Source organism: Corythoichthys intestinalis, chromosome 12 (genome assembly GCF_030265065.1).
Source record: "Corythoichthys intestinalis isolate RoL2023-P3 chromosome 12, ASM3026506v1, whole genome shotgun sequence".
Taxonomy (NCBI): domain Eukaryota; kingdom Metazoa; phylum Chordata; class Actinopteri; order Syngnathiformes; family Syngnathidae; genus Corythoichthys; species Corythoichthys intestinalis.
In genome coordinates this window covers 7,657,885-7,685,070 of record NC_080406.1, presented here as the reverse complement: position 1 = coordinate 7,685,070, position 27,186 = coordinate 7,657,885, and the positions used below count along the sequence as shown (strand labels likewise).

The following is a 27,186-nucleotide window of genomic DNA, read 5'->3' as shown; positions in this document are numbered from 1 at the left end:
CGGACAACCTTTTTACATGCGATAGACAAAGTAATGGTGCTTGATGGGATTTGTCCCAGATGTTCTAACACTCAATTTTCTACAGTTCTGGATGTTAGTCGTATTTTCATGCCACATGGCCCTCTAATCATTTTTACACTAACCCAAATGTCTGGATTTGCAAATATTCAAGATGCTAATTGCGGCTATCCAGAGTGAAACACCCCTTCACACCTGGGGTGCTTGATTGCTTGTTTGAGTGGTCTATTGTTTGACAAAACCGAGTAGTCAGGTTGGTATTAGGGTCCTTTGACGCCTCTCTGGTATTTCTTTATTGCCCAAAAAAAATAACCGGTAGTTCCAGTGTTAAATGTCTGTGTAATCAGTAGACCAGGGAAATTGCTTTCACATACAAGGACTGCCTGTTTAAATCCAGGGATTTAAACGCGGTTTAGGCGTATGTGAAAGGGGCTCATATTTGACATTGTCCTAGCTATTTAGGGAAAGCGCGAGCGTGCCTCCTGGACTAGTTGCCAGCCAATCACATAAAGAGAAACATGGGGGGGAGCACGATAAAAACATCATCAAAACAAATGCTATGTATTTTACTGATATTTTACAGAACCATCAGAATTGTGAGGACTAACATTTGGATAGCTTTATTTGAAAAATGAACGCTTAGTGATCATTTTAGGGGCAATTTTTTTGCACAGTAATGATCATAATTTACCTCTAAAAGCCCTCATACAATATCCGTGTGCTAACCAGCCCTATCCGTCTGATCCCCCTCCTGCAGCTCATACTTATCAATAATGGAAGGAGGCCACCAAATGAGCTGTATTACGTATTTTTAAGTGGCTCCCTTCCACCAATAGAGCTTGTGTTTTTAGGTGGATGTTTTATTGAAAGCATGAGGTTCTTTTAACGCACATTGAATGTTTCATGCTTAAATTGTGAACAAAGCTTCGCTGGAACAATAAGACACGGAAAGCCCGGGAGCTTAAGTACATTCTCCATTTCTTCTCTGAGTGAGGGATGGGGTAGGGGGGTTTTATTTTGAAGGGGCAGTCATGACCGTAATTGACTTTGCTTCATCCTTTCATCCCTTTTTTTTTGCTCCTTCTTGGTTGTCCTCAAGGCTTAGGGTTTTGAGTCTTTGCTTGACAGTTTCTGTTGGTTTAAATAGAGTTGTTCCTCTTCCTGCCTGCCTGTCTGTTGACGTCCACTTGACTCTTAACAAGATAAGATGACATTGAACTTAAAAGCCAAACAAAAGATATCTACCATATTTTTCGGGCGATGAGTCACACCCGTGTATAAGTCGCATCAGGCAAGGAATGCACATTGAAAAGGGAAAGAAGAACATATATAAGTCGCACTGGAGTATAAGACTGCCTTCATATGCTCTGGGAAAGATGATCCTTACCACTGGCTAATTGGTAATTACAAGTACATCCTGTTCATGTGCTTTTGTTTTTGTAGCAAAAAAAATAAAATAAAAAGCAAAACATCAAAATCATTTTGGTTTGTTGCATAGATTAAACTGTTTTAGATCATTTTGAAAATTGAAATGTCGTCTCCTCTCGGAAACTCGTATCATAATAAAATCCCAGTTTTCCAGTAGAAAATACGACACGAGAGGCAATCATATGCAATTTTCAACTCGACAAGTAGTATTTACCATGATTACAATACTACATGAAGGGCAGCATGAGTCGCATATTTGGGAGGCAATTCTTTTAATTGGTAAGAAACAAGGATCAAACATTATGCTTTAAATTAACATCGTGGTACCTCGACATACAAATTTAATTTGTTCCAGGACCTGGTTTGTATGTCAAAATGGTCCTACGTTGAGAGGGATTTTCCTATAATAATACTAGTACATTATAATTCGATGAACTTGTTCCACAGCCCAAAAACCTGGGCAAAATCCTGAACAAGCAGGTACAATGACAAATAGCAATGATACAAAACAAAACAAAAATAAATTTTAAATAAACCGGAATTATAAAATGTGTTTTTATTGCCACATTGCCTGCGGGTGAGGAGGTAGAGGATATGGTGAGTCGTATTGTTTAGCTCAGGGTCCTCAAACTACCGTAATTTTTGCACTAAAACACACCCCTGACTATAAGCTGCCACCCACCAAATTTGACACAAAAAAGGCATTTTTCCATAGATAAGCCGCACTGGACTATAAACCGCAGCTATCCTTATTATCTGGGTCTTTTTTCAAAGACCCAGATAGTGTTATTGGTTTTTTTGTTTTGTTTTTTTTTTAAAGGGATTTCTTTGGCGCGCCACACAGCCCGAACCGTTTGACCGATCGGCAACGTTCAAATATCGAAACAATTGGAATTTTTACGAGGGAATTTTTCAAACGACCCCGAAAAATTTTCCGTTCGCCCGTACACGGCGATTTTTCGAAAAAAAAAAACAAAAACAATGACCAGATATCAATCGGACATGCCCCCCCAAATGTCCCCAAATGACCTGATATGACCAGGCCACGCCCCCAAATGGTCCCACATGACCTGATATGACCAAGCCACGCCCCCAAATGACCTGATATGACCAGGCCACGCCCCCCAGATGTTCCCAAATGACCTGAAATGACCAGGACACGCCCCCCCAAATGTCCCAAAATCTGCCGCTAGCTAGCCGGCCTCCGCCGCTAGCCGCCACTAGCTAGCTGGCCTCCGCCGCTAGCCGCCACTAGATAGCCGGCCGTCGCCGCAACGAGCTAGCCGGCCGTCGCCGCAACGAGCTAGCCGGCCGTCGCCGCAACCCACTACTAGGTAGCCAGCCGTCGCCGCAACCCACTACTAGCTAGCCAGCCGTCGCCGCAACCCGCTACTAGCTAGCCAACCGTCGACGCTAGCCGACACTAACTGCCAGCCGCCGCCAGCCCCAGTGCTACTCTAACCTCTTCCGCAGCACTAAATAAAGTAATTAGCTACCTATTGAAACCTACTGATAAGGAAGAATATTGCAAGATGACCGACCATTGGACAGTACAGGCATCGCATTTTGCGCAATTGCGGATTCATTTTCCAAAAAATTTTTGACATCAATTAGGTGAAAGTGGATGAACGCCACGGCACAGCAGTTGAAAAACAATGCCCTGGCCTGGTCTAGCCAGTTCATTCACACGCACACCAAGCTAATATTTTTCAAGGATTTCCTTCTTTATTTCAATGGTACGAGTCACTTTTTTCCATTTTTCACCACAAGTACATCCTGCAGTAATCTTCTCGGGACCAATGATGTTTTCTCTCACAAGAAAATCTGACGTGCTGCAGTCTTGTGGGAAAACAGTGAAATTGCAACACTGTCGTAAATCGTCGTATTTCGAACATGTCGTCATATGTCGGGACAGATGACGCATCAAATTTTATTTTGTATGTCGAAAGAATCTTATGTTGCGGTACAACTGTAATGGTAAAGACCAGTTTTTTTGACTGAATGACTATGTCTATGTTAGTGGTCTGAGTAAACAAATAAGAACATATACTAGTTTAAGTATCGCATCCAGCTAATCTATTAAAAAAATTGTGACGGATTGTCCAGAAAATACGGTGTATGTACAGTATATGTATTTCTTGTATGTTACGTGTGTCATCCCCCTCCTGCTCCTTTTCACATATCTACTTAAACAACCACCCCAACACCCCACCAGCAGCCTGGAGGCTTCCCTACGGTGCCAAGTTGGCATGACGGACAGTGCAAGGCACAGCTGTTACAGAGAACGGGCAGGTTTCGGGCAGCGGTCCAAGCTTGCCAGCAGCTGGATTAGCTGTGCTCCCATTAGCATCTGAACTCCTGTAATGTGACAATATGACAGGGATTATGCTCCTTGAGGGCATGTGGCAAGGAAGACTCTTTGCGTGTGCGTGCATGCGTGTGTGAAAATTTCTAAGAAGCGAGCAGGTAGAGCTGTAGGAAAGCTACAGTAAGATTATTGGATGCTGAGTTGAGGAAATGTGACGAAACTGCAGAGTGGGCAAAAAAAAAGAGTTTGTGGGCAAAGAAGGGTTTCTCTACTCGAAGTATAACAAGGGAAAACAAAGTTGAATTGCAGGAGAAAGTCCATTACAAAAATGATCCTGGTAAGAAAATGATCTGAAGGCTGTGTTTTTTTGTTATTGTTCAAATGAAATACTACACTGAGTAATAATAAAACACTTTTTTTTTTTTTTTTTTAAATACTTGTTTAGTTTCCTCCTGCTTCTTGTGATGTCGCCATGTCGCTGGTTCTAATCTCGGTCTCTCTTGATCTTACGTGACATTTTGATGTTTTTGTTCAGAAAATGTTATGATACCATGGGCATCGCCAGATATTTTTCACTGGGACACGTGCACCAGTATTGATCTGCAGTGCCCAGTGTTGTTACTAAGAAACGCGATATTGTAATCTGATTACTTTCTTTCGGTAACAAGCAATTTAACATGTTCATTTTTCCAAACCAGTAATCTGATTAAAGTTAGTTTCCTTAGTGTGCGTTCCTACTTTGTTATTGCCTTATAATGTGTTGGAAAGGTTCCCACTATGCATTCGTTTCTATGGTAACCGCTCATAGTTACTTCCTGTTTTGGTCGCGAGTTACACATGCTAAGCGTTTTGGGGCGCGTGAGAATCGCAGGTGCATATTCGAGACGAGTGCAGCCACCTGTCGAGATGTGTGACTGAACGTTAATCTGTGTGTGTCTATGAATGTTCGTATTTTTCCTTCATTTTGGAGGGTTCCAGCGATAGGTTGAAGGCACTATATGCACGGCGGCTTCGTAGTTTTGCCGTTGCAATGGCGGGTACTCATCGGCGAGCAATGTTTACATCATATTCGTGTTGCACATTTATGCCGTGAGGTCACATGTTCGTTTAGCATCTTTGGGATGTGTTGTAAGTCTGAATTGAGCGTAAAGTGCTTAGCTGCCGCCACATTTTGTGGCCAAATTGACCACGTGTGTGTACGACGTACTTCCGGGTTGTGCACGCGCATTCGCACCCACCCCACCTTTGTGTTTATTGCACTTTGCACAATAATCAACAATGCACAAATAAATTGCAATCAATTTGCATTGTTTTTCATTGGCACAGCTATGCTGTAAACCCCTAAACCCTAACCCGAAGTTCAGAATTTTTAACACTCATATTTTTCCTTCATATCCATCTTCATTTGAATGGTAACCGGCACCGATTTCACCACCTGCACTAACCTTCTTGGAACCCATGTTGATTTCTCTCACAAGAAAATCCGCCGTGCGTCCGTCTTGCGGGAAAACAAACTGCGGCGCTGTCATGAATCGTTGTATTTCGAGGACGTCGTCGGATGTAGAAACAAATGGCGAGTCAAAATTTACGTCAGATGTCGAAAAGATCGTGTGTCGAAGCGATTGTATGTCGAGGTACAACTGTACATCCATATTTGAATCCAGCCCCTACCACGAACCATTTAACAATGCCTTGCGACTTAAGTGAAAATGGCCAAAACATTCTAACTGCATCCTTTTGAACTCCCTGTTGAAAGCCCTCAAGGGTAACGACAGCACTCCAACAAGAAAGAGACACATTTTTAAGTGTCTTAAAATCTACATAGAGAAAAGAAATCTTCAGATGAATAGACTGCAAAGGAAGAAAAATAGGGTGGTAGAGTTTTTGTTCTTTTTCGTGATAATCTGGAGCTTTTAATGGGAGCTAGAGGGAGAATCTCAGGGGTTAAGGGGTATGCAGTTGAAAATCTGCACCAGCCTTTTTGCAAGAGAAAAAATGTGTTGGTGATGATTCTCTATGGAGAAGGGGGAGGCCTCTGAGACAAATCTGTTATTAGCATTCGAAAAGGAACCACTGAGACTTGGAGGAGTGGAGAAAAAAGCAACACAACAACAACATTAGCCTAATCCTCATTTGCGACAATAGAACAACAATATTGAAAGAATTTTTAATGGGTCAATCCGAACACATGGATAGATACAGTATCATTATAATGCAAGTAGCTTGTAGCGTATGCTCATACAGTCGGTGTGCATTACATTTGTGAATACATTGTTGTTGCTTGGAGGATATGCTGTAAAGTAGGTCTGTAAATTCAGCCAATCAGTGTCTGGAATTATTGTTCAGCCTCCTTCAATTATATATATTTTTTTCTAGTCTCAAAACTGACCTTTAATTACCTTTCTGTAGGTATAATTGTGGCTTGAAAGGGAACCTCTGACTTGATTACTTGAATAATATTTATTCAACTTGTTTGGATAAACATTCAACAGAAAAAAGAAGACTTATTAGTTTTATGTTTGACAATTCAACACAAACAGCAGTTATGGTCATAGGTGTTTTTGGCCTTTACACATACTATAGTCAAAACAGGTTATATACAGTGCAAAAAAGTGAATATATACAGTGGGGTAAATAAGTATTTAGTCAACCACAAATTGTGCAAGTTCTCCAACTTGAAAATATTAGAGAGGCCTGTAATTGTCAACATGGGTAAACCTCAACCATGAGAGACAGAATGTGAGGAGAAAAAAAAAACAGAAAATCACATTGTTTGATTTTTAAAGAATTTATTTGCAAATCATGGTGGAAAATAAGTATTTGGTCAATACAAAAAGTTCATCTCAATACTTTGCTATGTACCCTTTGTTGGCAATAACAGAGGCCAAATGTTTTCTGTAACTCTTCACAAGCTTGTCACACACTGTTGCTGGTATTTTGGCCCATTCCTCCATGCAGATGTCCTCTAGAGCAGTGATGTTTTGGACTGTTGTTGGGCAACACGGACTTTCAACTCCCTCCTCACCCCGTGGCGTCAAAATGATAAGAACGGTGAACAACCACACGGGGGCACCTAGTGAATGACCTACAGAGAGCTTGGACCACTGTAACAAAGGCTACCATCAGCAACACAATGCGCCGCCAGGGACTCAAATCCTGCACTGGCCAGGCCCGTCTGCGGTTCGCTAGAGAGCATTTGGGTAATCCAGACGAGGACTGGGAGAATGTGTTATGGTCAGATGAAACCAAAATAGAACTTTTTGGTAGAAACACAGGTTCTCGTGTTTGGAGGAAAAGAATACTTAATTGCATCATACCCACTGTGAAGCATGGGGATGGAAACATCATGCTTTGGGGCTGTTTTTCTGCAAAGGGACCGGGAAGGCTGATCTGTGTAAAGGAAAGAATGAATGGGGCCATGTATCGAAAGATTTTGAGTGAAAATCTCCTTCCATTAGCAAGGGCATTGAAGACGAGACGTGACAATGACCCCAAACACATAGCCAGGGCAACAAAGGAGTGGCTTCGTAAGAAGCATTTCAAGGTCCTGGAGTGGCCTAGCCAGTCTCCAGATCTCAACCCCATAGAAAATCTGTGGATGGAGTTGAAAGTCCGTGTTGCCCAACGACAGCCCCAAAATGAACTTTTGGTATTGACCAAATACTTATTTTCCACCATGATTTGCAAATAAATTCTGAAAAAAAAAAAAAAAAAAAAAAAAAAAAAACAATGTGATTTTCTTTTTTTTTTCCACATTCTGTCTCTCATGGTTGAGGTTTACCCATGTTGACAATTACAGGCCTCTCTAATATTTTCAAGTGGGAGAACTTTCACAATTAGTGGTTGACCAAATACGTATTTGCCCCACTGTGTAATAGTATATACAGTGCCTTGCAAAAGTATTCGGCCCCCTTGAACCTTGCAACCTTTCGCCACATTTCAGGCTTCAAACATAAAGATATAAAATTTTAATTTTTTGTCAAGAATCAACAACAAGTGGGACACAATCGTGAAGTGGAACAAAATTTATTGGATAATTTAAACTTTTTTAACAAATAAAAAAGTGAAAAGTGGGGCGGGCAATATTATTCGGCCCCCTTGCGTTAATACTTTGTAGCGCCACCTTTTGCTCCAATTACAGCTGCAAGTCGCTTGGGGTATGTTTCTATCAGTTTTGCACATCGAGAGACTGACATTCTTGCCCATTCTTCCTTGCAAAACAGCTCGAGCTCAGTGAGGTTGAATGGAGAGTGTTTGTGAACAGCAGTCTTCAGTTCTTTCCACAGATTATCGATTGGATTCAGGTCTGGACTTTGACTTGGCCATTCTAACACCTGGATACGTTTATTTTTGAACCATTCCATTGTAGATTTGGCTTTATGTTTTGGATCATTGTCCTGTTGGAAGATAAATCTCCGTCCCAGTCTCAGGTCTTGTGCAGATACCAATAGGTTTTCTTCCAGAATGTTCCTGTATTTGGCTGCATCCATCTTCCCGTCAATTTTAACCATCTTCCCTGTCCCTGCTGAAGAAAAGCAGGCCCAAACCTTGATGCTGCCACCACCATGTTTGACAGTGGGGATGGTGTGTTCAGGGTGATGAGCTGTGTTGCTTTTACGCCAAACATATCGTTTTGCATTGTGACCAAAAAGTTCAATTTTGGTTTCATCTGACCAGAGCACCTTCTTCCACATGTTTGGTGTGTCTCCCAGGTGGCTTGTGGCAAACTTTAAACGAGACTTTTTATAGATATCTTTGAGAAATGGCTTTCTTCTTGCCACTCTTCCATAAAGGCCAGATTTGTGCAGTGTACGACTGATTGTTGTCCTATGGACAAACTCTCCCACCTCAGCTGCAGATCTCTGCAGTTCATCCAGAGTGATCATGGGCCTCTTGGCTGCATCTCTGATCAGTTTTCTCCTTGTTTGAGAAGAAAGTTTGGAAGGACGGCCGGGTCTTGGTAGATTTGTAGTGGTCTGATGCTCCTTCCATTTCAATATGATGGCTTGCACAGTGCTCCTTGAGATGTTTAAAGCTTGGGAAATCTTTTTGTATCCAAATCCGGCTTTAAACTTCTCCACAACAGTATCTCGGACCTGCCTGGTGTGTTCCTTGGTTTTCATAATGCTCTCTGCACTTTAAACAGAACCCTGAGACTATCACAGAGCAGGTGCATTTATACGGAGACTTGATTACACACTGGTGGATTCTGTTTATCATCATCGGTCATTTAGGACAACACTGGATCATTCAGAGATCCTCAGTGAACTTCTGGAGTGAGTTTGCTGCACTGAAAGTAAAGGGGCCGAATAATATTGCACGCCCCGCTTTTCAGTTTTTTATTTGTTAAAAAAGCTTAAATTATCCAATAAATGTTGTTCCACTTCACGATTGTGTCCCACTTGTTGTTGATTCTTGACAAAAAAATTAAATTTCATATCTTTATGTTTGAAGCCTGAAATGTGGCGAAAGGTTGCAAGATTCAAGGGGGCCGAATACTTTTGCAAGGCACTGTATATTGAAGGAGATTACTATTACACCAAAATAAAACAAATAGCACTTATACCATAGTTTAAGGAAAACAAGCAGAATATAGGGCATAAGAGATACATGACGCCTTCTTATCACGGACGCCTAATGTGTGCATCATGCAACTGACTGAGCAAGATTGGCGCTGACAAGCCCACGTCTGCACCACCAACTCTCGCAATCAGTTCTCCCAGGCAGTCCAAAACAAATGGCGGGACGCCCTGACCCAGCACAAGGAACACCTGAGAACGCATTAATCCTAAACAACGCCTAAACACATTCTTCTTCCTGCCCACGGCCCGCCCCGCGAGAGCCTTCAAAAGACAATTTTTTGGGGGGGATCCTTTAGTTGACTTGTGATATGGTGACCTTGGATCCTCGCTCAAGTCCCTCTGTGCTCTATGATCGCTGTCGACTGAATAAACTGTCAACTTGTGTTTCGAAGCCTTTTTCCAGCTTTCAAAATGGAGTCAGTACAAGGGGTTAAGACTAAGGTTAACGCGCGGAGTTTGGCCTTTTGGCCGGGGTCTCGCCAGCCCGAGTCGTTGGAGCCTGCACCAGCGCGGGGGTCCGGTGGTTCGGCTGACGTGGTTCCGGTAATCTGGCTGGAAGGTCAGATTCCTTAAATATATACTGTACAGTACATATATATCTATGGCGGAAAACACTCAAGTGATTTGAAGTTCCGCTCTGAGAGCCCCAATTTGGCCAAATTTCAATTTGTCCGATATGCATTTGTGATACATCATTGGAAAGCTCAAAATCTCAATTTTCTGGAGTGGGAAACTTTTGAACAGGAGAGCATATTGATTTTTTTTCTTTTTTTTTAAACAAAACCCTATCTGGAAGTGAGAGCACGCCAGAGCAAAATTAAAGATGCCATGACTTTAACGGATATTATCGCGTACTTACCTTGTTTCGATCCAAAAACTCCATGTAGCATGTATCACTGAGTGTCAAGACACAGCTGTGAATGACCACAGCTGGATTTTGGGGGGATTTTATGGGTGAAACACGGTAATATAACAAGGATCGCGATGCAGAAATCACAGACGTCAAGGAGTGGTGATTTTTTTTTTTTCATATAATTACTCTTTTAAACTATTTTTTTTTTTTAGTTTTTCTTTGTTTGGGTTGATTATTTATCATCTAAAATATCGGGGAAAATGCGACAGTAACAAAAAAAATCATTAAGAGATAGTTATGAGGTAGATATCGTTCATTGCGACGTCATTTGTTTATAAGTTTAAAATATGCGAGTGAATCATTTTTTAAAGTCTTTTTTTTTTTTTTTAAACGAAATATTACACATCAGTTAATGATTCTAAGCTAAGCTCCTGTTCAAAATTTTTCCTCCCCCAGAAAATTGAGATTTCAAGCTTTCCAATGATGTATCACACATGCATATCGGACAATTTTGAAAATTGGCTAAATTGCGGGTCTTCAAGTCAACTGAGTGTTTTCCGCCATATGCATAATTTTGTCGCTGCTGACACTTTCGATGTTAAAGGGTTAATTAATTAACAAATGGCATTTTGGGACTCTCCGATTCTTTTCTGTTTATCAATGACTTGACAAAGTCACAACTCAGTGCTTTAGCCTGATAACTTTACAGTACTTTACGATGAGTACACTACCAACTAACGATGTCCCGATTGATCGGCGATCACGTCATTTTCAAAGTATCGGAATCGGCAAAAAAATATCTGACATGCCTTTTTCTAATATACATATATATATATATATAGATAGATATATATCGATATATACATATATTTTTAATTTAAATCGTTTTCCAATTGTATTTAACGTTACAGACAAAATGTCTTACACTCATCCAGAGTAGTTTTGGCTTAAAGTAAGGCTATCAAATTTACTGCATTAACGGCGGTAATTCATTTTTTTAAATTAATCACGTTAAATAATTAACACATGCGCTGCACGACCCACTCACGCATTGTCGCGTTCAATCTATAAAGACGCTGTTTTACCTATAGATAGCGCTAAGAGGCAGCGTAGAATGAGTAGAGAGAATTTTGACAGCCTTTGGAACCATGTTTTATGTGGCTAAAGCCTTACAATACCTCTCTCTCAGCAATTAAAAATAACGTGGGAGGCAATGTGGAGAAGAAAGGTAGTAATTGATCATTTTCTTAACACCCTATGTTATTTCCCAATGCAGAAAAGCTATATCAATTGGTGCCCCTACGCACAGTCATGGTTGCACTTCCTGTCATGCATTTGGGCAGAAGTTAAATGGCTGCAGTATCATTAACTGAAAGCTCAACAAATACACTAGATGGCAATATTTCACAATATACAAAGTCACATTTATCCTTTAAGAATTACAAGTCTTTCTATCCGTGGATCCCTCTCACAGAAAGAATGTTAATAATGTAAATGCCATCTAGAGGATTTATTGTCATAATAAACATGTGTATGTGTATATCCGTCCGAGTTTTATTCTTTTTTTTCTTAATGCATTGCCAAAATGTACATGACCGGGAAAAATTATCGGGAGCACAAAAAAAAAAAAGCAATCAGATCGGGAAATATCGGGATCGGCAGATACTCAAACTAAAACGATCGGGAGCAAAAAAACATGATCGGAACAACCCTACTACTAACCTCCAATGCAATATTTTGTGACGTCAACAAAGTTACCTTTAGCTGCATTTCTGTTTTTTACTTCAACCATTCAAACATACAAATTGTCTTCCATGGTGCAAAATGCAATGATTACCATGTTCAAAGATTTTTTTTTTTTTTAGGAGGTGAAGAAGGCTACAAAGGATTAAGCTTCAGGGTGGAAGTACACTATATTACAGAGTCTATCAGCATGGTGTGAAAATGAGACTTGTGCTTTAATACAGCTGTGGTGCACACCTGAATGAGCATGATGGAGTGTTGTAGCGTAGTGGTTTGGAAAGCCTTCTGCAAAACTGCTAGAGCGATCAGCCGGCACGGGTGGGATTTCCTTGCACTGCTTGCTGGCCTCCATTTTGTCCTTTGTGCGAGACCAAATGAAGGAGTAGAGTCGTAAGTGTGCAGCTAGTGGAGTTCTCAAAGTGAGGATTGGCGGGAAAAAGTGTGAATTCGTTACATGGTCTGCTGAGGATAACAAGAGTGCAACTGCACACGTCTTATTATGCACAAACACATAGGCATACACAAATCAACAGCAGCGGAGTTTGAAGCCATTGAGTCATTGTACGGTAAACACAATAAGGTCTATTCCTGTAATGAGGGAACCTGGAGCAATATGAATCACATGACTTGCTTTAGAGGACTTCTTTCAGCCCCCTGGAGCCCACTTAATACATAAATATAATATATTGCAGTTGAAAAAAAAAAAAAAAAAAAAAAGAAAGCACATAGAAAGAAGCCTATTTTACCTCCCTACCTTCTCCATCATTTTCCTTTCACATTGTATTGAAAAGAAAAAAATCACTGGGTACAGAATGAAATTGCAGGGGGTTAAATATGGAGATGGAATAGTGCTAAAAGTAAAATGACAAAAGTCATTGTAAAATGACAAATTTTAACTTGTAAAACAAAAAAATACCTTGTATTTCCAAATTTTGCGTTGTAAAATAAACATGAAAAAACCACGAAGGAATAATTTGTTCTACAAGGTGTTTATTTTCTGTTTGCAAGTATTTTTTTTTTGTTTTTTTGTTCTACTGGTATTTTTTCTTCAATACGAGTTAAAAATGACCAATTACAAGTGCGCAAGTTTTGTCACATTCTTGTAGAGTTTTATGAGCCAAAAAGTTACTTGTAACCTAGTTAAAAAAAAAACTGCGTTGGGAAATAACATAAGGTGTTAATAATTTGCTACCTTGCTTCCCTACATTGCTTCCCATGATATTTCTAATCGTAGGGAGAGGGATTGTAAGGCTTTAGCCAATTAAAAAAAGGCTCCAAAGGCTGCCAAAATTCACTCTACTCATTTTACGCTGCCTTTGATCTCTCTATATAGGTAAAACAGCGCCATTACAGATTGAGCGCGACAATGCGTGAATGGGTCGTGTAACGAATGCATTAATTGCGTTAAATATTTTAACGTGATACATTTCTTAAAAAAATTAATCACCGCAATTATTGGGATAAATTTGATAACCCTACCTTAAGCCTAAACTAAAGACTCTGGATGAGTGTAAGATTATGTCTGTAACGTTAAATACAATTAGAAAACGATTGAATTAAAAATTATGTATATATATTAAAAAAAAGGCATGGCCGATATTTTTTTGCCGATTCCGATACTTTGAAAATGACGTGATCGGACCCGATCGATCGAGACATCTCTACTATATAGTATAACTTTTTGGTGGGCATTTTCCCTAAATTAGTACAGTATTTGTATATTAATATATTCAATATATTCTTGTTCATTTGATTATAACGCTATTCTTGACTTGTTATTTCAAAGTAACATTCAGAATTTTTTTTCCACATTTCTGAACATTTGAGGGAGGTCTGTTGCAATTGGATGTTAATTAATTTATTTTTTGCTTTCATCACCACATTCCTTCTCCGCTTCCTCCTGTGTTTCCACATATCAAACTCCTTATTTATGTAAATCCATTTGGTGCCGGAATGAAGCTTGTCTAATATCCCGAACACTGCTGCAATTGATGGCGTTTCTTCTTGCCGAGGGTAGAATAATGAAAATGTAAATAGCGTTAAGCCGGGGGAAGGCTTAAAAAACAACCTCCTTAATGACAACGGAGAGTAGCCGGGTAGACGGTATACGGCTTTAAAAGCGACCGTAGCGACGCCGGCGACATTGCAGTCGTCACGTATGGCAAGCCACTGAAGTGGGAGGATGGGAAGAAAGATGTTCTTGGGATTGAATGCCTTACAATAAAGCCTGAAAAAGCTCTTATAGAAGCCAAACTGCAACCTGCCGCTTCATTCAATAGTCCTTCTTTGCCTTTAAAGTCAAAAGTCTATCTTTATCTTGAGCTTTTACAGCTCGGTCATTTTTCGTTTTCTCCTTTTTTAATGAATGTACTCATGGGTAACTAGGGTGACCTAGGCCGGGGGTCAGCAACCCGCGGCTCTTTAGCGCTTACCTAGTGGCTTCCTGCAGCTTTCTCAAAAATGTTTGAAAAATGGAAAACGATGGGTGTATGGAAATATGCTTTTGGTTTTAATATGGTTTATGTAGTAGGAAAAACATGACACAAACATTTTTCTAATTCATTAATATTGCAATGAAGCTAAACTTCGGCATCGTACAACAAAGTGGTCATGTGGTGCGTCATTCTCTATAGGAGGCACTGCAGAGAAAATAAATATTTACCATATTTTCCACACTATAGGGCGCATCGGAGTATAAGGTGCATCTTCAATGCGTGGCCTATTTTAAAACAGTTTTCATGTACAGGGTGCACTGCATTATAAGGCGCAGTAGTAGTAGTAGTAGTAGTAGTAGTAGTTGTGGTTGACATTGCGTTATGCATCCACAAGATGGAGACGAGCTAAACGGAATGTCATAATATTGATCCATATATAAGGCACATCTGATTATAAGGCGCACTGTCGCCTTTTGAGATTTAAAATTAAAAAATAAAATAAGATAATCATCAAGGCTTTATTTGTAGCCAATTTAATCATTTTGCTAGTAGGCTAATATAGCTAACAGATACATATAGAATGTGTTGCCTTCATTATAATGCCTAAATACGGCTTTACATTTTTTGCGGCTCCAGACATGCTATATTGGCCCGAATATAAGACGGTGTTTTTTGCATTGAAATAAGACTGAAAAAGTGGGGGTCGTCTTATATTCGCGGTCTAGAACTTATACCCATTCACGACGCTAGATGGCGCCAGATATCATTGAAGCGATGTTCTGTCATGACATGATCTCAGCTACTCTCAAGTTTAACCAGTTTGCATTATTTTATTGCAATGTTTTTCCTTATTCAGATTTGTTTCAAGGCCACAGTTACAGTTAGACTTCACTTTGACAGTTAATGCAGTTATTCAAATTTGTTGTTTTATCACAATAGATTGGCTTCTGGTTTTTGAAATGTAAATAAACCATTCACTTACGAATGTGATTGCACTTTGGTTTACATATTTAAATGTTTAGATATTAAGATTTGAATGAGGCAAAATAACATGCTTTTTCTCTCAAATACGTTGCTATAATCATTTGTTTCAGATGTACTGTAATTATTTTCTGTATAAAAATTAATTTTGTGTTCAAAAAGTCTTTTTTCAAACTTGAGTCTTGAAACAGTCTTATAATAAGGGGCATCTTATATTCGGGCCAATATGGTGTATCTTTTTTTTTTTTTTTTCTGCCGCAATATGGCTCTTTCAACATTTTGGGTTGCTGACCTCTGACCTATGCGAAAGTGTAGTTAGAAGCCCCACCGAAAATGAAACTATTTTTTTTTTTTTTAATATTTAAGGTTTTGTAATTATAGTGTTGGAGTTATCCCATTTTCCTTTTTTTATGATAAAGGTAAAAATCAAGAATGTCGCGAAAAATGAGGGAACACCAAGGACGGTTTTCGCGGTTTACGCCTTTTTTTGTAAAAATCGCAAAAAATGTTCTCGATGTTTTTGTGCGCCATTTGTGGTTTACACCTTTTTTTGTAAAAAACATGAAAATTGCGAAAACCACAAACGACACGAAAAAATGTGAGCACAGTTTAAAGATCGAAATGACCGGAATTTTTGCACGATGCAGGAATTTTTTCGAATGACCCCCAAAAACTTTGCCCGCCAGTAAATGCAGGTTTGGGGAAAAAAAAAAAAAAAAAAATTACTCAAAATGTCCTACAATTTTTTGACCAAATCACAAAATTTACACATCAAAAAATTCCAGTAAGGTAAGGTTGTACACAGAATTTGCCAAAGAACGTACGGTTCCCCCAAAATTCGCCCCAAAATTGCCTGTTCATTTCTAATGGGTTGGCACTAACTGCCATGTACGTCCAAATTTCCCCTCCATTTTCAACGGCAGGAAAACATAGGTTCATGTTCTTTTTATGACCACTTACCATGTTAGCCAACTGGCATACAAGTAAGTCGATGCCATTCACAGCCATCTATGTCCAAATTTCCCATTCATTTTCAATGGCAGAAAAACCTGGTTGTGATTTTTAACCAAAAACATTCCAGCCCACTGACATTCAACTGGCGCCTAAGTAAGTCGATGCTATTGACAGCCATGCAACCGGACGTGTCCCTAAAATATCCCCAAATTAACAGGAAGTGACATGATAGATCTGTATCATCAGAAATTGTAGCTTCTAGTTTAATTCTGTTATTTAAAATTATTTAAAAAAATATATATATATATATATATGTATATATTAGTGCTGTCAAATGTATTGCGTTAATGGGTGGTAGTTAATTTTTTAAATTAATCATGTTAAAATATTTGACGCATTTAATGCATTGCTTCAAAAAGATTACAATGACACCGTTTTTTGCACATTGAGAGCAAAGAAAATCGAGTGGACACAGGCGTTCATTGGACCGCGCCATTTATTGGCATAAGCTTTGGCAACTCCTTCACAACAAACATAAGTATTAATTAGTAAAAGCACAACAAAAATAATATTCCTATCTCTCAAAAAAAATAATGTTCACGAAAAGCGCTTCAATCTGTATTAATGAGGCCCTATTCTCACACAGTTAAACAACAATGCTAAGTGAACTGGCATTCCCAATGAAAATAGCTATGCCAAATACACATAAAACTTACTCAGACTTTAGTCAAACTCTATTCATTTTGTTTAGCTCAACAAATACAATGAATGGCAATATTTAGTCACAATATACAAACTATCAGAGATCTCGTACGCTGTGAAGCCAACACTCAAATGAACGTAAGGTACAATGAACGCGGAAACTACGGCGTCAGTCAAGGGACAAAACGCACTCGTTGGCTAGATGTCTCATTTAAAACTCGCCATTGACACCTTGTGGTGTATTTCAATCACTACCTTACGTAGTTAAAGACACTGTGGAAGAACGGCAGGGAACTCATGTGACGTCACCGCTCGGCGACGTCAACAATGGCGAGCTACTAGTTTATTTTTTGATTGAAAATTTTACAAATTTATTAAAACGAAAACATTAAGAGGGGTTTTCATATAAAATTACTATAACTTGTACTAACATTTATCTTTTAAGAACTACAAGTCTTTTTATCCGCGGATCCCTTTCACAGAAAGAATGTTAATGCCATCTTGTGAATTAATTGTTATAGTAAACGAATACAGTACTTATGTACAGTATGTTGCATGTATATATCCGTCTTGTGTCTTATCTTTCCATTCGAACAATAATTTAGAGAAAAATACGGCATATTTTAGAGATGGTTTGAATTTAGATTAATTACGATTCATTTTTAAGCTGTGATTAACTCGATTAAAAATTGTAATCATTTGACAGCCCACAATAAATTCACAATATAACAAGAATAAGGTCATAATATTTCAAAATAAAGTGATATAGTGAAAAGTCACACACATAATCATGATATAAAGTTATTTTTACCAGTGTAAAATTGTCATTGCACGTTAAAATGTAATTTATTGTCGTATAATTAGGTTCATGCGTAACAAAAATCAAGCCATTTGACAAGACAAAAAGTCATAATAGTGCTCGAACAATGATCTATTTGAAGCGCTGATTAAGAACGACGTGAACGATAAACCGCACGCTCTCCGTGTCCTTTCCCTTTTGTGTTCACTCAACCTTGGGATAACGCTGCATTAGCACATCAGGCTGTTAAGTCAATCCCAGAGCCGCTCGGCCAAACAGCGAGTTGGCTTGATCTTTGATTGTAGAAACCTGCCAGGATGGCCAGTTAATCCCAGAGCAGAGCGGCCCAATCAACTTGTCAGGCCCGACATCGCCGTCAATAACACATTTAGGTCAAACACGAGGCAATGAGGAGGACTAATCCTCCACGGACCCGCCTAGCCAATCGTATCCCCGGCAGCTTTCGTCCTTTGAAAGACAACGTATGAAATCAATACGCAATCGGCAATTTCTTTGGATAACTTGTTATAGTCATCTTCCTTTTTCTCTTTTTACCCCCCGAAATCGATGGTACGCTAAAAAATGTGCGGGAAGGAAAGGTTATTGTGCAGTCACCGGATCCACCCACACATGAAAAGGCGCGCATTGAGAAATTAAACCCGGTGTGACAGGCAGCAGCCATGAAGGACGGGGAAGTCGCGCCAAGGCAACCGGGAGCTGAGCACGTGCAAAAAAAAGCTCACAAAAGAAAAGTGAAAAAGAAAAAACTGGTGCTATGGAGATGTAGTTGTTATAGCAATAACAGAAGGAGATACAGTTGTCACGGTGATGAGGCGGCAATTGATGCGGAGCATCATTTGCTCCTTACCTTTTCTCACACACAGCTAAAACAAATGTACACAAAGAATAGAACACTCTACTATGATACGAAGCATCTCATCCATACACTTAAGATCCTCCCACGCGTTTTCAGACACTTTTTGACAAAAAAAAAACAAACAAACTTAGGAGCGCATAATGCTCTGCCACGGTTCATGCTAGGCCGCTTTAGAGTAAGCTTCCAAAATCAATTATTCTGTGCTAACAAACATGGGTGTCAATTATAGTATCAAATACTGGCCGTGGGCATTTTTAACTCAACTGCAGATGTGGTAGGCATGCAGTGGGGCAAATAAGTATTTAGTCAACCACCAATTGTGCAAGTTCTCCTACTTGAAATGATTAGAAAGGCCTGTAATTTTCAACATGGGTAAAGGTCAACCATGAGAGACAGAATGTGGAAAAAAAAAAAAAACAGAAAATCACATTGTTTGATTTTTAAAGAATTTATTTTCAAATAAGAGTGGAAAATAAGTATTTGGTCACTTACAAACCAGCAAGATTTCTGGCTGTCAAAGAGGTCTAACGTCTTCTAACGAGGTCTAACGAGGCTCCACTCTTTACCTGTCTTAATGGCACCTCTTTTAACTCATTATCAGTATAAAAGCCACCTGTCCACAACCTCAGTCAGTCACATTCCAAACTCCACTATGGCCTAGACCAAAGAGCTGTCGAAGGACACCAGAGACAAAATTGTAGACCTGCACCAGGCTGGGAAGACTGAATCTGCAATAGGTAAAATGCTTGGTGTGAAGAAATCAACTGTGGGAGCAATTATTAGAAAATGGAAGACATACAAGACCACTGATAATCTCCCTCGATCTGGGGCTCCATGCAAGATCTCACTCCGTGGCGTCAAAATGTTAAGAACGGTGAGCAAAAATCCCAGAACCACACGGGGGGACCTAGTGAATGACCTACAGAGAGCTGGGACCACAGTAACAATGGTAACACAATGTGCCGCCCGGGACTCAAATCCTGCACTGCCAGACGTGTCCCCCTGCTGAAGAAAGTACACGTCCAGGCCCGTCTGCGGTTCGCTAGAGAGCATTTGGATGATCCAGAAGAGGACTGGGAGAATGTGTTATGGTCAGATGAAACCAAAATAGAACTTTTTGGTAGAAACACAGTTTCTTGTGTTTGGAGGAGAAAGAATACTGAATTACATCCGAAGAACACCATACCCACTGTGAAGAATGTGGGTGGAAACAACATGCTTTGGGGCTGTTTTTCTGCAAAGGGACCAGGACGACTGATCTGTGTAAAGGAAAGAATGAATGGGGCCATGTATCCAGAGATTTTGAGTGAAAATCTCCTTCCATCAGCAAAGGCATTGAAGATGAGACGTGGCTGGGTCTTTCAGCATGACAATGATCCCAAACACACAGCCAGGGCAACAAAGGAGTGGCTTCGTAAGAAGCACTTCAAGGTCCTGGAGTGGCCTAGCCAGTCTCCAGATCTCAACCCCATAGAAAATCTGTGGAGGGAGTTGAAAGTCCATGTTGCCCAACAACAGCCCCAAAACATCACTGCTCTAGAGGAGATCTGCATGGAGGAATGGGCCAAAATACCAGCAACAGTGTGTGAAAAGCTTGTGAAGAGTTACAGAAAATGTTTGGCCTCCGTTATTGCCAACAAAGGGTACATAAAGTATTGAGATGAAGTTTTGGTATTGACCAAATACTTATTTTCCACCATGATTTGGAAATAAATTGTGATTTTCGTTTTTTTTGTCCGCATTTTGTCTCTCTTGGTTGAGGTTTACCAATGTTGACATTTACAGGCCTCTCTAATATTACTAATAACTTGCACAATTAGTGGTTGACTAAATACTTATTTGCCCACTTTGTGTATATATTAAAAAATTATGTTATAGAATGATATTGTGCAAAAATAGACAACACATTTTTTTCTAGGGATCGACTGAGGTAACAGTTAAAGTCAGCTAACTTTTATAAAAATAATTTTTTTTTTTTTTTTTTTTTAATCGCTCAGTGTTTCAATTACTTCAGCCTAGGGCTTATGCAAAAAAACATTTCCTGATTTGAAAATATTATATACACTTCAAAAAGTTTTAATAATACTGCATTTGATAGTTCCTGCTCTGTACATTCACCATAACTTCTTAGTAACTTGGTGGTAACTTCTTCGTGATGGTACGGGATGGATACAAATACCACTACACTCCTATTAGAGTTTTACCCTACTGATACAACTTTGCTGAACAAAGAAAATCTTTAGCAACAGCCAAAAAGTCAAGAAAATGACAACCAGCACAATTAATCACATTGGATTATTATTATTATTTTATATCTAAGTTTATGTAAAACAAAATACTGAAATTCTACACAGTTTCCTACATTGATTTCAACATGTCAGATTTTAACCCCTGAGCTAATAGGGAGTAACTTTTAAAGTGAAAAGCTTCATTTAGTGCGGTGGTTCTTAACTGGGGTTCGGTGAAGGTCAAGAAACGGACAGCCCTATTTTGTACGCTGACTAAATCTGGGCAAAGTGGCGTTTTAGACCAGGTTTAAGACTGGTTTGCCCTTAATTTACAAACAAAAGAAGGAACAATGTGAAATGAAATGAGTTTACTTTCATTTACCAATGTGAATTCAACAGCAAAAGGCAAAATTATTTGTAGTGAATTGGAAATCTAGAATAAATTTGAACAGGAATTCACTTACTGTAGATATTAGCTTGCTCGGTTTTAAAATTGTAAAAAAAGGCTTTATTACTAAATTCCAAAGGGTTCGATGAATGCACTTGTGATTCTCGTGGGGTTCCGTTCCTTTAGCAAGGTGAAGAATCACTGATGTAGCGTTAAAGCTGAGGAGAGCAACAGAATGTACACTTCATTTAGGTTGGATAGGAAAGTGTCTCAAAATTTTCGACCAAAGGTGTAGGCTGAATCTAAGCTTCTTGTAGAGCAAGATTCAGTTAAATACCGTATTGGCCCGAATATAAGACGACACTGATTATAAGACGACACCCTTTTTCAAGACTCAAGTTTGAAAAAAACACTTTTTGAACATAAAATTAATTTTTATACAGAAAATAATTACAGTACATCCGAAACAAGTGATTACGACAATATATTTGAGAGAAACCGCATGTTATTTTGCCTCATCCAAATCTTAATATCTGAACATTTAAATATGTAAACTAAAGTGCAATCACATTCATAAATAAATGGCTTCTGGGTTTTGAAATATAAATAAACCAATCTATTGTGATAAAACAACAAATTTGCAATAACTGCTTAAACCATCAAAGTGAAGTCAAACTGCAACTATAGTCTTGAAACAAATCTCAAAAAGGAAAAACATTGCAATAAAATAACGCAAACTGGTTAAACTTGAAAGAGTTGCTGAGATCTATCATGACAGAACATCACTTCAATATCTGGCGCCATCTAGCGTTGTGAATGGGTATAACTTTTAGACCGCGAATATAAGACGACCCCCACTTTTTCAGTCTTGTTTCAATGCAAAAAACACTGTCTTATATTCGGGCAAATACAGTATTCATAATTTGCTGCGGGTCAATAAAAACTGGGCGGCAGGCTACTGTTGGCCCACGGGCCGTAGTTTGAACATCCCTGATTTAGCCAGAAGGATAACTTTGCATGCATGCATGCATCAATCCATCAACGGGGCAGGGCTCCTTTAAACAAATGCATGTTTTTTGGGACTTGGGAGTAAGTCAGAATACCTAAATTTGAACACCTGACACAAAGCATTCTTAGCTTTACATTAAATCTTGTGCAACGTCATGCAACAAAAATTAATTTGTGAGGCCAGGCTCTAATTTCAAATTGTTGAGCTTTCGAGGGTCCACTGTATCTTATCGGTTGTATTAATAGCTATGCAGAAGTATCAAAAAGGTTATTCCAAGAATACGCATTAACAGTAAAGATGTAAGACTGCAGTTGCTAGGAAGCACAGCAGCCAATGGCACAGATTTTCATCCTCCATGCTGTTACCTTGACTCTTGAAGCATGTTAAAACCTAAATGACACCATGTTTGATGAAATTAAAATATGTTTATTAGGCAGAAAAAGTTGATCCGATGAGCTGACGGTGCAACATCCCCACACATTTTGACAGCATAAAATAACACTCAAGATGGGACTCAAAATGATCAATCAAGTGTTTTAGAACAACATTTTTGTATCATATTTTCATTGTGTTTTTACAAAATATGATCATAATAATCAGAGCGAATAATTCAAGTAACTCGATTTTAAAAACTGATCTAGGAATTTTCTCCGCCTCGAGGAATGGTGTAATTTCGCCAGCTCTACGAAAGCACAGCCCAGCACAATGCGCTAACGTGCGTACAGGAAGAAGACAGAGGTGGCGGATATATTTGATTTCTACCATGCATGAATATAGACGTAACGACGAAGAAGCCGACAAAAGCGAAGAGAAATGAACAAAGAAAAAGCAGAAAATGTCAAAAGTGTGGGAGCATTTCAAGCTGGGCACCAAGGCGAACACTTTCATGTCATCACGGCTAAGGCCGAGTTATGCTTCCGCGTCAGACCTGCGCCGTCAAGGAAGACCCGATTTACTGTACGACCCTTGGCCGTAGCCTGACGTGCACTTCCAGAATTTTGCGACTTTGCGTCACGTCTACGCATTTGACGTGGAGGAAATGGACTGTGATTGGTCCTCTCAGACTGTTGTTTACGGTTCAGCACGAAATCACCGCCATTGTCAAACATGATTTTGCTACACGCTAACCCGACGAGAGCAACGAAGCGCAAGTACGACAAGTGATTCATTGTCTCGTCAAGAGATTATGAAGATTGCCAAATGCAAGCAATTTGTGGGAGGAGATTGCTGAAAATACGGGGCTGGATGTCAGCCAGCGATTGAAAAAGAACCACCGAGACAAGTATGTGTGTGTTCGGAATCGAGTGGCCACAAAAAGCGGTGACCCAGTCGGCCAAAAACTGCCAGCTTTTTATCACTTTGTCGTATTTTACGTTGGTGCACGTCATCATTTATTGTGTACATATGTTTGCTGTGAGTCCGACTTATTTACGTGTCACACTTCAAGTATATGAAGAATAAAGCACAGATTTGGTCTCGAGTTTTTTTGACATTTAATTTTCAACAGATAAAGATAAATCATCACTGATTGAGGGTGCCTCGGTGCTTTTATGATAACGTTAACATCAAGGCTTCCAACGCAGTTTGGGAAGTTCCATAGCCGCCAGAAATCTGCTATGGCTTCCCACTAGCTGGTTGTAGGACACGGCAAACAAATCGGGCCGGAGAGCTTTGCAGACCTTGGACAAAATGCTGGACGCCAGTTTGAAGCTAGCCGCCACAGCTTGCTGGTTTCCACTTGAGGCTAGAACTCTCTGTGCGGAATCAAAAGTCGGACAGACCGCCTCGAAACAGTCTTCTGCGTCACCTGCGCCTCATTTGTATGATCAACATTTATTCAATGTTGATGAGCTGAAGATCCACATTCAAGCATTCCATCTTGCATTATTTATTTTTTCACCGCTAAATTAGAAGTCGACAAGCGTGCCCCAAACCTGTACAAACACAACACCACACTCTTCGAGTGGCTTGGAAGCGAATTACAGAGCAACGCGTTGCCTCACCACAGAACTAACGAATGCTCATTGACGCCGTAGTCACTTCACCGTCACCGCAAAGCTGGAGCATAACTCAGAATTTATACAGCGCTTGCATACTACTACAGCATGTCTTCAATACCACAGCTCCACCGAAGGCACCTGGTTTACTCCGAGAGCGGAGGAGCAATACTCGAGACAAGGTACAATTAAGTTAATGTAGCGCTAATAAAAAAGATTAACGTTACTCTACCTTGCTAACGTAACATTAGCCCATTAATAAAATATTACATTTTTTGGGTGAAAGCAGTGATTTGTTGTTTTTTTCTCGTCACATCTGAGATGCAATTGTTGGCTCTTCAATATTTGGTGAAATGTAGCGTTTTATCATGTATATAATACATAATATATAATTACTCTTTACCTAAAAAAATGTTTTATCTGATTACTCGAATTTTCAGTACAATACTAGACTACTAAACTATTCAATAGCTACAGCCCTAATAGTATTATCATTATATGGTATTGCTCGTGCCACAAACGTCAACTACTACCATCCCAGAATTATAATCGCTTCATTATCCATGGGGAACGCAACACGCCATCTTTCAACATAAGTAGATTGTCCTCCCCCATTATGACACACATAAATCACAGATCCTGACAACAATATGCTTAGAAATGGCGCAATTGATTATAATATTGAGAATCAGAGAGTGATGTCTGTGTTGTCACTATGCCGACACCTGAACACTGACTATAGAGCCTACCCACGTACCACGTGCTCGCTGTATGGTTCCGCCCACTTGTCCGTCATTTTGACTCTGTATTAGCATTGTTTTCAATTGATGGCGGAATTTAAAATGCATTTCATGGAAGACCTGGTGCTTTCTGATGCCGCAAACTCACTGGATCTGTTGCATAAAAGGCGTTATGAGGAAAAGCTTCGTTCTATACAGTCGCCAGATCCATATTTGATGCCCAAATCGATGTTTTTCGACCCACCGTCTTCGCCCTGTCTGCCTGAATCTGCTACGCTGATATTTACAATTATCTTGTCCACACAAAATCAGCCTATTCTCACGAAAATTTGAAAAACTTCAAGAACTTGGAGGCTTATAAATACTTTGTTGCTGGTTGGGTGAAACAGGTCCTCGTCCACGAAAATTCGGCAGGAATCTATCTTGTGCTTGGAAAGGTGAGTTACGAAATTTTCAATTCAAAATCTTTTGTTATTGCTAACATCCACTGTCAAGTCTAATGTATTTCATGTCGTTTGTCAATGGAGTTAAGGCTTTTAATGTTTATATGGTTTAGCGATAGCACTCTCACTACATACATACGTGTATGTTGTCGGCGATTAGCCTAGCAATGATCTTAATTGTGGTTATTTTTCAGCCCCGTAGACGAGGCCAGTTTCTTTCACTTGGTACCAGCTAAATATTATTCAAAAAATAACGATGGTGGAAGAAAGGGAAGTCACAAACATCTTGAATTTGAAACTATGTCGTACTACGTCGTATGTTGTCGGCGATTAGCCTCGCAATGATCTTAATTGTGGTTATTTGTCAGCCCCGTAGACGAGGCCAGTTTCTTTCACTTGGTACCAGCTAAATATTATTCAAAAAATAACGATGGTGGAAGAAAGGGAAGTCACAAACATCTTGAATTTGAAACTATGTCGTACTACGTCGTATGTTGTCGGCGATTAGCCTAGCAATGATCTTAATTGTGGTTGTCAGGCCAAAACCCTCTAAATATATATTAAATGCATCTTACCGGATATAAAATGACTACTACATAGTCTGTGGTGATTTTTTGGTGTCCAGTTTTCACGTCGAATTGCAGCCGTCCATTTCGCTCTCCTCTTTGGATCCCTCGGAATACGGTAGAACTTCAAGTCTCTCCTTCCATCTTCTCTGTTAGTGCAACCAACAGCCACACACGCCTTCACCATTTTGATTATTAATGTTAAGGAGCAGAAAAACACGCCGTAAATAGGAGGAATGTACGTAGCCGTAACAGGTTAACACTATGTTTTGACGGACAAGTGGGCGGAACCATACAGCGAGCAATGTGGTATGTGGGTAGGCTCTATAGCATACGCAGGAATGCTGAGGGTTTTTTTTTTAGTTTTTTCCATCCAAAAACAGCTGTTTCAGTCCAAATTTGTCATGCTTTTAGGTTTTCTCCCCCCGCCCCAACTGAACTCCTCAGCACTGACGAGTTCGGGTGGGATGTTTAGCCACACTAAGCCACACGGTTGCTAACAGTCATATGCTATTGTTTAGCCACAACTAGATTCATTACCTTATCACTTTTCATCCTTCACACAGGGGCTGGAACAGAAATGTTGTTTAATCCATCTGCAGGCAACCATCGTGATTTTACGACACTGTGCGGGTGTGCACTGTTCCTCATGAAAAACGCAGTCTTCCTTAAGGCAAAACACTACCGCTTTTGTCCACCGGCATCACTAAAATTGACTAAAACTGAAAAGTTACCAGGTGTTGCTGTAAGAGAATTAAAACACCTGGAAAAAAAGAGAAAGTCGACTCCAGCTTTCTTTGCCCAGACTTTTTTTCTCTTCAGTCGGCTGGTGTGTGTTTCACTATTGGAGATCAAGACAAGGCCAAGACTTGTGGGAAAAGAGACCAAGACAATATTTCCAATTACAATGGATTTGGAACGTGTTAAACTTGTGGGGTTCAGTTACTCCAGCAAGGTTAAGAACCACGGTTCAAAGGTAAGGGGATAGCTGTATCACGGTCAATTGGCAAAAAGAGTAAATCGGCTTGTGTTTGTCCGTTTGATAGCTAGCAGGCCACTTCCTGATTCACAGAAGGAGCATATACTTCTTGACTGGTTTGTGAGGGTAAAAACATTTTTGGGGTGGCTGGAATAA

The 27,186-nt window shown here is 39.7% G+C and overlaps 1 protein-coding gene across 5 annotated transcripts in view; it reads right to left on the bottom strand.

Annotated features, from left to right (window-relative positions):
- il1rapl1a (interleukin 1 receptor accessory protein-like 1a) overlaps positions 1 to 27,186 on the bottom strand; it is a 628,485-nt gene that overhangs the window by 481,152 nt on the left and 120,147 nt on the right. The gene's annotated exons all lie outside the window — the stretch shown is intronic.